This window comes from Sceloporus occidentalis, unplaced genomic scaffold (assembly GCF_023333645.1).
Source record: "Sceloporus occidentalis isolate IW3139 unplaced genomic scaffold, rSceOcc1.0.p SCAF_2, whole genome shotgun sequence".
Lineage (NCBI taxonomy): Eukaryota > Metazoa > Chordata > Lepidosauria > Squamata > Phrynosomatidae > Sceloporus > Sceloporus occidentalis.
Genome location: NW_028316982.1, coordinates 221,937,229 through 221,947,944, shown reverse-complemented (window position 1 = coordinate 221,947,944; position 10,716 = coordinate 221,937,229).

The following is a 10,716-nucleotide window of genomic DNA, read 5'->3' as shown; positions in this document are numbered from 1 at the left end:
CACAATGCCTCTTCTCATATCAGAAACCTACCCATACCCTGCCCAGAAGCATTCCTCTGAGTAAACTTTGAAGAGTAACTTGGATACTATCCATCTTTGTTTAGAGTAGCCACATCCAAAAGCAGATTAGGTAGGTATGTTGATATCAAACCCCCAGTAGGAGAGTAATGATGATGAAGTAGTAGTGATGGTAGTAGCAGTTCATATCAAGAGTTTCTGAGAGACTATTGGAGCAGTTGCTGAGCTAACTTCCTGAGACTGTGCTATATGTAATGAGGGAAAGCACTAGAGAAAAAGACCAAGATTCCAATGCCAGTGACTTTTGAAAATGAAAACAATTGGTCTTTTTAGTGAGAGCAGGCTGTCATATATTTCCATGTGGTATTAAGACTTGTACACTCTGAGATAGGGTTGCCGGAGTGAAAACTGGAGTCAGCAACTCTACCTTTTTTGGTTGTGTAGAGGATGGGATTTCATCAGGTGTGGGTTCTTATTTTGATTTATTGAATTTATGGCCTGCTTTTCTACAAAGATGGGATTCATGGGTGAATAATAAGCATGGATGCATGTTACATAACAAGTAACATCTGTTGAAAGTTCCTCTTCTACATTGCAATTAAAGATATGGGAGTTCTCTCCACTCTGGCAACCCTACTCCCAGAAAGGAATTCCCAAGCCACTCATGCTCTTAACTTCTTAAAGACAGACGTGTCCCAAGGCCTTTAGCTGCCTAAGGCAAAACTGAACCATATATACACCCCAAACCAGAGGCATAGCACCTGAAGCGCAATTGAATTATTTTAGCACCTGAGGCAGAAAATGCTACAAGAATCTCTCCTCATCTTTGGTAGTAAAAATGGCATACAAAGTTAATAACTATGCTTCCTAAAGCAGTCTCCTCATCCTGCCTAATGGTAGGGCCACCCTTACCTAAAGGAAGCATGAATAGCCTTACAGAGAACTCTGCTGCTCTATATTTTCATGCTTGTGTTTAGTATCTTAATTTATTTACTTGCTTCATTTTTTACTGCATTTTATATCACCCAATAATGGAAGCTTTCTGGATGGTTCACATAATAGAGGTTAAACTCATAACATCCAAACCGGTAGCAATAAAAGAAGATGTGAAATCTAAACAAATTAAAACAGCCATCGAATAAAATGAATGTGAAATTCACATTAAGTACGGAAATATAATTATCTGCAATTTACTTAGCAAGAAGGATTTTTTTAAAATAAAAAAATTAAGAACGTGTGTTGAAATGAATAATAGGCAAAGACTACAGTCCTAAACATATACCTGCAAGGAATTATGTACCGTTTAGCACAGTAGAATATGCTTATTTGGGGTAAAATATATTGTAAATGATTTACTGGGTTAAAGATGGTGTTATTCAAGCCTCTACATGACCCAGTGGAAGCTATGTTAGACAGCTGATGGCAGAAAGGGACAGGAATAGTGCAAAACATTAAAATAAAATAAAATTGATGCTTGAGGCAGAAAATCCAGTTTGCACACACAGGGACAAAGAAATAAGCACTGCTACTCATATGTGGCTCTCTTCTGTTTGGTGTGAAAATGCATGTTTATAAGAAGCCATGTCAGGATCATGGTACAGACATGGTCCTGCCATGTTAAATTTCTATCTTTGGTCATATGTGTCTTAATTAGAATGATGGGTTATGTTATCCTATTTTTGATGCTGGGCAAATAAAAGATTGTGTATCAGTCATGGACTAGTATAATGAGCAGGTGTGTGTGGAGGAAATATGAGCTGTAAATCACCAAGATCATTCTTCTGGGAAGCTTTGGCTTGGTATGGCAGAAAAGGAGGAGGAGTGACAGTATGTTTTGAGTTGCTGATGAAAGGAATGAAGGTGTTTGTATAACTGGAGAAAAATCTGTCAGTCCTGACAACAACTATGTGCTGCAATCTACTTGCTTACTGAATAAAGCATTTCTGAATCTACTAAATGCTTTTGATTGTAGAGTGCAGTCAGCCTTTCCAGGATCAAGGCTCTCATTCCCTTGTGGAGACCTTCAGTTGCTGCAGAACTGTTGAACATCAGGCTCTACTCAATGATCATGCTGAGGAAAGGCAGAAACAAGGAAGCTCAGACCAAGAGTCTTTTCACACTTGGTCTCAGTTTAGTCATCTTGGCTTTTAGGGATTGTTCAGGCTTTATTTGCTCTAGGACCACTTGTTTGTCTTTTTAGCAGTCTACAGAATCAGTTGAACAGACCTCCAGGACCACATTTCAAATTAGTTGGGGGTTTTTACCTATCAGCTTTCTTCACTGTCAAGCCTTCACAACCTTATGTAAAAATGGGAAATACAATGGCATTGACAATCCTAACTTTAGTATTCAGTGATATATCTTTAAACTTCAGGATCACTTCCAGTTCTTTCATAGCTGTCTTTCCAAGTCCTAGCCTTCTTCTGATTTCTTGGCTGCAATCCTCACTCTAATGATTGAGCCAAGGTATGAAAAATCTTGAACTATTTCAATGTGCTCATTCTCTACTTTAAAATTAAGTATATCATCTGTGGTCATTATTTTTGTTTTCTTAATGTTCAGCTGTAACCCTGTTTCTGCACTTTCTGTTTTGACACTGTTCAGTAATTGTTCTAAGTCTTTGTTATTTTATTCTAGTAATATAGTGTTATCCACATACCTTAGATTGTTGATATTCCTTCCTCCAGTTTTCATGCTTCCTTCTTCCATACCTAACCCTGCTTTCTGTGTGATATGTTCAGCATACAAGTTAAATAGACAGAGTGATAAAAGGCAGGCTTGCTTGACCCCCTTGCCAATTGAAAACCATTCTGTTTCTCTGTATTCTGTCCCAATAGTAGCTTCTTGTCTTGAGTACAGATTACACATGAGGACAATCAAATGTTGCAGTACACCCCTTTCTGTAAGGGTGATTCATAGTCTTTTTGTAAGCCATCAGGTGATGTCAACTGATGGCAGTGCAAAATTCAATCATTGGTTTCCTGACTCATTTATTGATCTTAGGCCAAATTTTCCTATGATCTTGGATTCTTTTCCATTTCCTATTGATGCATTCTGGTCTCCTATTCTTAATAAGAAGTCCTCTTTTCGTGTGTGAACAATTTATTCTTGGACTCCTCCATAGAATCTTTCATTTTCTATTTCTCTTGCCTCTGTGGTTGGAGTATAAACTTTGATTATACAGTGCGTCCTCGCCTTACGCGGGGGATCCGTTCCGGATCCCTCCGCGTAAGGCGAATTCCGCCTATGCTCGAGCCCCATTGGAAACAATGGGGCTTGTGCACGGCGGCGCGGTGGCGCGGGCGCGCGCGGGGTGCAACCGGCGCGCGCACCCATTCAATTGAATGGGACGCGCCACCCCTTCCGCCCCGTGTGCGCGCCGCAGCTTGAGCGCATATGGCGCGCCTGCGTATGGCGCAGGCGCACTGTAGTGATATTAATGGATTTACCCTGAAGCCTAACTGATATGATTCAATCAGACTTTGCATTGTATCCTTTGACTGCTTTGGCTACACTTCTAGTCATTATTAATGCCACATCATTTCTTCTTATCTTTTCATTTCCCAACTGTGTGACTATCTGACTCAAAATGTCCCGTTCCTGTCCATTTTAGCTCACTCACTCCTGCAATGTCTCTGTGTTACTTTTCTTTCTTTCTTTTATGTCTAGCTTCTACTGATTCATACTTCTCAACTTACATGGTTTTATAATACATGAGTTGTGCAGCTTTGGACTTTGGTTTTCCTCTAAGCACCCCAACAGCTAAACTTACCTTTCAATATGTGTTCAGCTATTAGCTATTCATGATTGCCCTCTGCTCTGCCCCAGAAGCTCACTGTTTACATTCTAACATTTTCTCCTGTCTGCCTTTAGGTTGTCTCATCGTGCTCGTCATAGGTTTTCCATAGTAAGAAACATTCAAGAGAGGGTTTAACATGCCTCCCTTTGTGCAGTGCTAACAAGCATTAGCTATGGTATCACTGCTGTTGCATAGGAGAGCTCCTCCACCAGTGCCACACAGGTACCTCAGGGACGTAGCCAAGGGGGGGGGGGGGTTCTTGGGGTCCGGACCCCCCCCCCCTTCCATTAGAAAAATGAATGTTGTGTGCTGCTGCACTGCCGCACCCAAGCCCCATTATAATGGTGGCACTTAGTCTGGACCCCCCCCCTTTCCTAAAATCCTAGCTACGTCCCTGAGTACCTGTGTGGCACATTTAGTCTGGCTCCTCAGACAATGCCTGTGTGAGAAGGACTTGCCCTCTCTCTATATCCTGAGCTCTCCCAGCTTCTGATGTGATATACTCCTTCCCCACCCCATAGCCTTCATGATCTCTTCTGTACAATCAGCTGAAGGTTGTGGTGATGGCACTGATGTTTGTGTCTGGTCTTGCTGGGCCTTCCATTTCTTCTCATCCTCCAGATGGAGGTGTAAGCAAAGATCATGGCATTTAGGCTGCTAAGTGGAATATCTACATAACCCTTTAAAAGAGTTTCTCGCTACTACCAACATCTTTAACAACCAAGGCTACCTGTCATACTTTTGAAATGAAAGCAACTGAGAATATTGTTTCTTTGTTTCTTAAAATATTTATATCCCACCTTATGTCATGAAATCTGAGACCAGCATAAAATAAAATCAGTTTAAAAGTTTGAACTAATTCAATAGTAGAAAAGTAAACCAACTGAGAGCATGTTGAACAATTTGACAAGCTACAACAGGACAGTTTGAAACCAGTTATATCTATTTAGGGCAATTTTTAAAATATGCTCATGAACAGGTTTGGATGAATTAATGTTTATCAATTTGATTTCAAAGCAGTACTGTTGCTTTTGGCGTCCTTAGGTCAAACAAGATATGTCATGTCCTTTCAAGAATTGTGGAACCATCCATAGAGCCCATGAAATAAAACAATATAGGATCTTCTGGATATATACAGTATGTCTTTCCATAACAGATCCCTTCCCAATGTACCGCTCTTTCCTGTTTGTTAACCACCTTACAAAGATTTTTTTTTAAAAAAAAATCAGCTGCACAATTTCAGATCACTGTATAACCAGAAAACAGAACATCACACACACACACACACACACACACACACACACAGTCTCTGAAGTTGGATTCAATCATGGTCTTTAAGGAATGCTAAGAGTTTTGTCTCATTTCTCCAGTTCCAATGTGTGCTGTTACATGACGTATGATTATGGAACTGGGGTGGGGCATGTATAGGTACTTCAGAGGTAAGAATATATAATAGTTGATCGCTCCTGTATTTGAGGATTTAAGACACTGCCAGAGCAAATTCTTAATGAGGGAAAATGCATTTCAGAAATGTGGCATTAGTGGTGGTGGTTGGAGGCTCCTATGTCAATGGGGTGTAGAATCAGCTTCAACTTTTAGGGCCCAGTCCCACAACACAATACTGCCATGGCAACACTCTCTGGAACCCTGGGGCTTGTAATTTGGTGAGGCACTGGAGTTTTCTGGCTCAGAATTCCAAGTATCACTCCCTAAACTCCAAATCCTAGGATTCCCTAGGATAGAACCATGTCAGTTAAAGGGGAACATACTGCAATAATTATGTAGTGTGTGTCAGCACAACCGCTGGGGTCCAACAACCAAACGAGTCCTGTGGTTAAATCAGACCTTTGAGCAGAGCTAGCAATTTTAGAAGCAGAACCGTGGTTCCAAAGGCAGTTGAGATAGCAGCACCTGGATGCCTTCCAGGAACTGAAGCAATGCAGGAACCTCCAGGGACACACAGCAAACCAATTCTAAACTTCTTCTGATAAACCACCAGAGAAGCTAAGTCTCCCGAAGTGCTCTTTATTCACAGTGCTATAATACAAATAGAGATCTCTCCAAACTCCACAACGCATACCAAACCAACTCCTACTACAAACCCACAAGCTATCACTTGAAACCCCTGGGTTTATATAGACTTCAGACCATGTGGTCTCCCACACCCAGTGAGTTCAGGTGTGTAACCATGACATGTGTCCCCTGTGTAATCCAGACACATGTTTCATCATCCATGGCTGCACTTGGACACCAAAGTGTCCTTGAACCAATGAGCATCAGCTGTGCCAGTCAACCTTGTCCTTCTGCTGAATTCTCATGGGCAAACACACACACATCAAGCATTTCCCTGTGTGCTGTGTTTTAACCCTTTACACTCTGACAGTGTGAATGGGCCTCTAAGCTAAACTCTCAAGGAAAATATTAAAAGTTCTGAACCCTATCCTGACAATAGGTTTTGCTTAATTATTGGAGCTTCCTTTCAAGGAATCATGCTGCCATTATTAATGGCACCATTATGATTGCTGCCATTTTCAAAAAGAAGCTGATCACATCAGTTTTCTCCTCCTCTGATACATGCCTACTTCCCTGGATCTGTCCAGAGAATTTGGGAAATAGGAACCTGAGCTTCCTCTAGCTGTGACTGCAGAAATAACCCAGTTGGACACCACTTTAACTGCCATGATGCTATGGAATTTTTGGATTTGTAGTGCTAAGTGCTAATATTTAGCCTCTTCTGTTAGAAAGCTCTGGTGCCGCAACAAACTACACTTCCCAGAATTCCATAGCATTGAGCCATGGCAGTTAAAAAGGTGCCAGACCGGATTATTTCTGCAGTGTGGATGCAGCCCAAGTTTTCTTTAGATGTTCTGGGGTCCAGGTTCAGACCAAAGGAATTCAGCAAGCAGCAAGGGTGATGGAACTCCCATTGCTTCCTGTGACTATAAAATATGAGGAACTTTGGCAGCTAATCCAGATTTGATCAGAAGGGGGCGCAAAGGAACAATAATTTCTTCAGCAGGCTGCCTGTCCAAGCAAACTGACAAAGCATTTCCTTTAATTTCTTCATGTTTCATTTAGATGGCAGAAAATTGGAAACCTGTTGTTTTTACAGTTGGACTCCTACCTATAATACATTGATGACCATTGCAAAAATTGCATTTGGCTATATCTTTCAAATATCTTGATGGTGTCATTACTTGTGCGATAAAGACAGGAACACACAGCAAACCAATGGAACGTAGTCCTGAATAGATGCTTGCCTGCCTAGACACATAAAGATACACTCCTCTTTACAAATGCACATACTGTTTCCTTTTGAAACATCTATGGTTCTATAAGATCTAGCGTGGTGTTGTGGTTCGATCAGGGTCAATGTATTTTGAAAAGCAAAAAAGAGGATGCGTTTACTGACTGACTACTTCAAACACTGATTGCTATGACAACACTCACTTTAAATTCTCCTACTATATAAGCTATAGTAATTGATACTGGAAATATTCCTAACCATCATTTTCACCTTCCCTTCCCTCTTCCACGTTTGTTCTGACAACTGCCCCACCAAACTTCCCTGGTCCATTTCCACTATGTGGTTGGAAGCTCCCTCAGACAACTCACTCTGTTACTTTGGCTTTCTCCCCCGGGTTTGTCTCCCTCCTCTCCCTTGTTAAGCACACCTGAATACCCCATGCTATATTTTTGTGCCCTGAAAATTTCATATCTCATCTCTGGAGATTGAAGGCTATTCAGGAACAGTAGGTCAGGTTTTCAGGAAAAAAAGGTTAATTCTCTGGAGGCATGTGGACATCCAGGTATACAAAACCACCAGATTTAAAATGCTCCTTCCTTCCCCCAAATTATTTGCATTTTCTCTTGAACCTTGAGACAAAGGATCTCTTCACACCTAAATCAACAAGCCAATCTTTCTCTGACTACCCCCTGTTATGTCCCCAGTCAAACTTTCCCATCCATCCATCTCAGACATTTTATTTATTTATTGTATATTTATTTCATTTTTATGCCAGCTTACTTCTAAAAAGGGACCCAAGGTAGCTCACAAGATAAAAACACTTTGAAAACATTTAAAAACTAATTTAAATAACCCTTTTATTGTCCTGATCAATTACTGTTTTTGTTACACTAAAAGTAAAGCCATCAGCCCATCTGGAATCCCAGTATTGATTCCTGGGACAAGACAAGCCTTTGTTACCTGGTCAGATAGCCCATTGCCTAGGGTTAGTTTTACGGTATAAATATGGTTTCAAAACCTTACCTCTGCACACACATTTTAGCCAACACACACACACCAATATGCTGTATATATCCTGTGTCACCCTCAAACTTACCAGTCTGAACCACTCCAGCTTTCTGTGGTCTTCTCATCAGATAATTTTAACCCTACTGCAAAAGCCCTAAAGCTTCGCTATTCCCTTTCCATATTTTCATGTTTGTTAGCTCTATATGCTGTGTTTGCTTGAATTGCTATGTTGTGGTGTGTGACTGCACTATGCATTTTTCTAAATAAAGCTTGCTTAATTCACCCAAGACCTGGGGCCCTTCTCTGTTAGTACTGGCATACACTGGTGCAATGATCCAAAGGTTACCCAAGCCTCTTGCAAAGCTAATTTACCCAACATTTGAAGTAACACTGATGGTTGATTGGGGGCCCCCCAGTTCCTCCTATATGTCCTTTACATAACACCCTCCAGCCCCAATTCATTGCCCCTCTCTCTGAGGGCTCTGCCAGGCTGGCTTCTGTCCCTTCTCTTAGGGGCCATTCACACTGCAATTTAGACTAAATTTCAAACTGGATTATAAGTGGGTTGTTCCCACTGGTGCCAGTTTGTGCACACTCGGATTGGGGTTTTGCACTCCTGAACCAAGGCAAAGCCCCCTCAGCACGGGTTTTCCAATATTGGTTTTTTCACTTTATTTATTTATTTATTTATTGAAAACTTGGTTCTTCCATACTACTGGCAAATGGGAATTTGTTCCCGGTCATGATCGCATCATTTAGGGGGAGGGATAAAGGTCAGAGGGTGGGCAGTGGGCGGAACATGTCTCTCCTCTTGCACCAGTCACTTTGCAAGTGGCTTTTTTTAAAATTTTAATTACTGTATCTGATGGAATATGATAATGCTTGTGCTAACATTTTCCCCTTTCGCTTGCTCCCACCACTGCAGCCAAAATAAAAGTTTTGACTGTTTTACTTGGATGTCGCTGGGACTGGGATTTTTTTTTAATTAGGCAATGATAGAATGTGTGAATGCTTGTGCTACATATATTTCCCTTTCGCTTGCTTCCGCCACTGCAGCCAAAATACAAGTCTTCATACACTTTCCGCTGGGATGCCACAGGGGCCACTCTTTTAAAAAAATATATATATACATATAAATTTGACACATTGGTAGAATATGCAAACATTGCCACTAGATTTTTTTTTAAAAAAAAAGGAGAGGGGGAAAGCACCCATGCTGCTGACGAATGGCTGCAGCAGATACATGACATGTCACTATTGACGACAGCAAAAGTGAATATGCAAATCATTTGATTGACAACAACAAGTGATAAGGAAGCTCCATCTTAAATCGCTGCTTTTGAAGTGTGAACATCAAGTGGGGTAAATTGCACCAGGGAGGTTCCATCAAGGTAAAGGTAATGGGAACTCTATTCCACACAGATTCAAGTATTGGATTACTGAATCTACCTGGATCTACCCAGGGCAAAATTACTAGTGTGAAAGGAGCCTTAGTTGAGCTCTCGCTGGAACCAGTAAGATGGGGATGAGGGGGTGGCATTGGTAAGCAGGAGGCAAAGCATCAGTGGACATTTTAAATATCCTATTTAAAAATGTGGCCAGACAAAATAAAAATAGCCCAGAAAAATAGAACATGTCTGGGAAAAGTACATATGGTAGCCCTAGGTTTGAATGTTGGACTAGGAATTCAGAAAACCAGGCACAGAAACCCATGGGTGACCTTGGGAAAGCCTCATTCTCTTATCTGTATGCAATGGGAAACCTCTTCTGACCTTCCCCAGAAAACCCAAGAGTAGGGTTGCCATAAGTGGGAATTGACTCAAAAGCACTTAGTAATGGTACTATAAGAATGTATAGTAACAATTATTTTAATTGAGACAATTACTATAGAAAGAGATTGTATTAATCAGTGCTGGATGCAGTCACTCATTTGACAGAATGGCAAAGGCTCTAGGAAAAAAAATAGAGTGTGACTTCTTCCACCCACAGATGTCCCGTCCTCTCCCACCTACTCAACTATAACAAAGACTACTATCACACATTAAAACAGGGACAGGCAAACTGTGTCCTTCCAGATATTACTGGATTACAATTCCCATGATTCATCAGCACCACTTGTACCTGGTGATTTCCATGTCACTGGAGCACGGAATTTACTCTTGGTTTCAGTTCATACTTTGAAGGCACTGTCCAAGGCACTGAGGTTAAGATCAGATTCTTTATAACTGGTTACAGTGGTGTGCACACTTACTTGAGAGTAAGCCTCAAAGAAATATAAAGGAAAACAATCTTAAGTTTAAAAATGCCTTTTTATCTAGGGATGGGTTGCTTCCTGATTTGAGATAGATCAGATTAAACTAGATGCTGGTTTTTATTCTCTGAGAAGCCCCAATTTGTGTGTGTGTGTTTCTATAGAGAAAACAAAGTTTAAAAGATTTTCAGTTACTTTGCCATTTGAAAGGAAATCACATTGAATTTTTCATCCCTTCTTCTCACTTGATCTTTTGAATGTTAGGTTAGGACTTTAGAAGACCAGGGTGTGACTCCTTGTTCAGCTATGGAACACTATAATCACTGGGTGACCTTAGGCAAGTTGCATGATCTCAGCCTAAGATGTGGGCAATGGGACACTCCTCTGAATGAA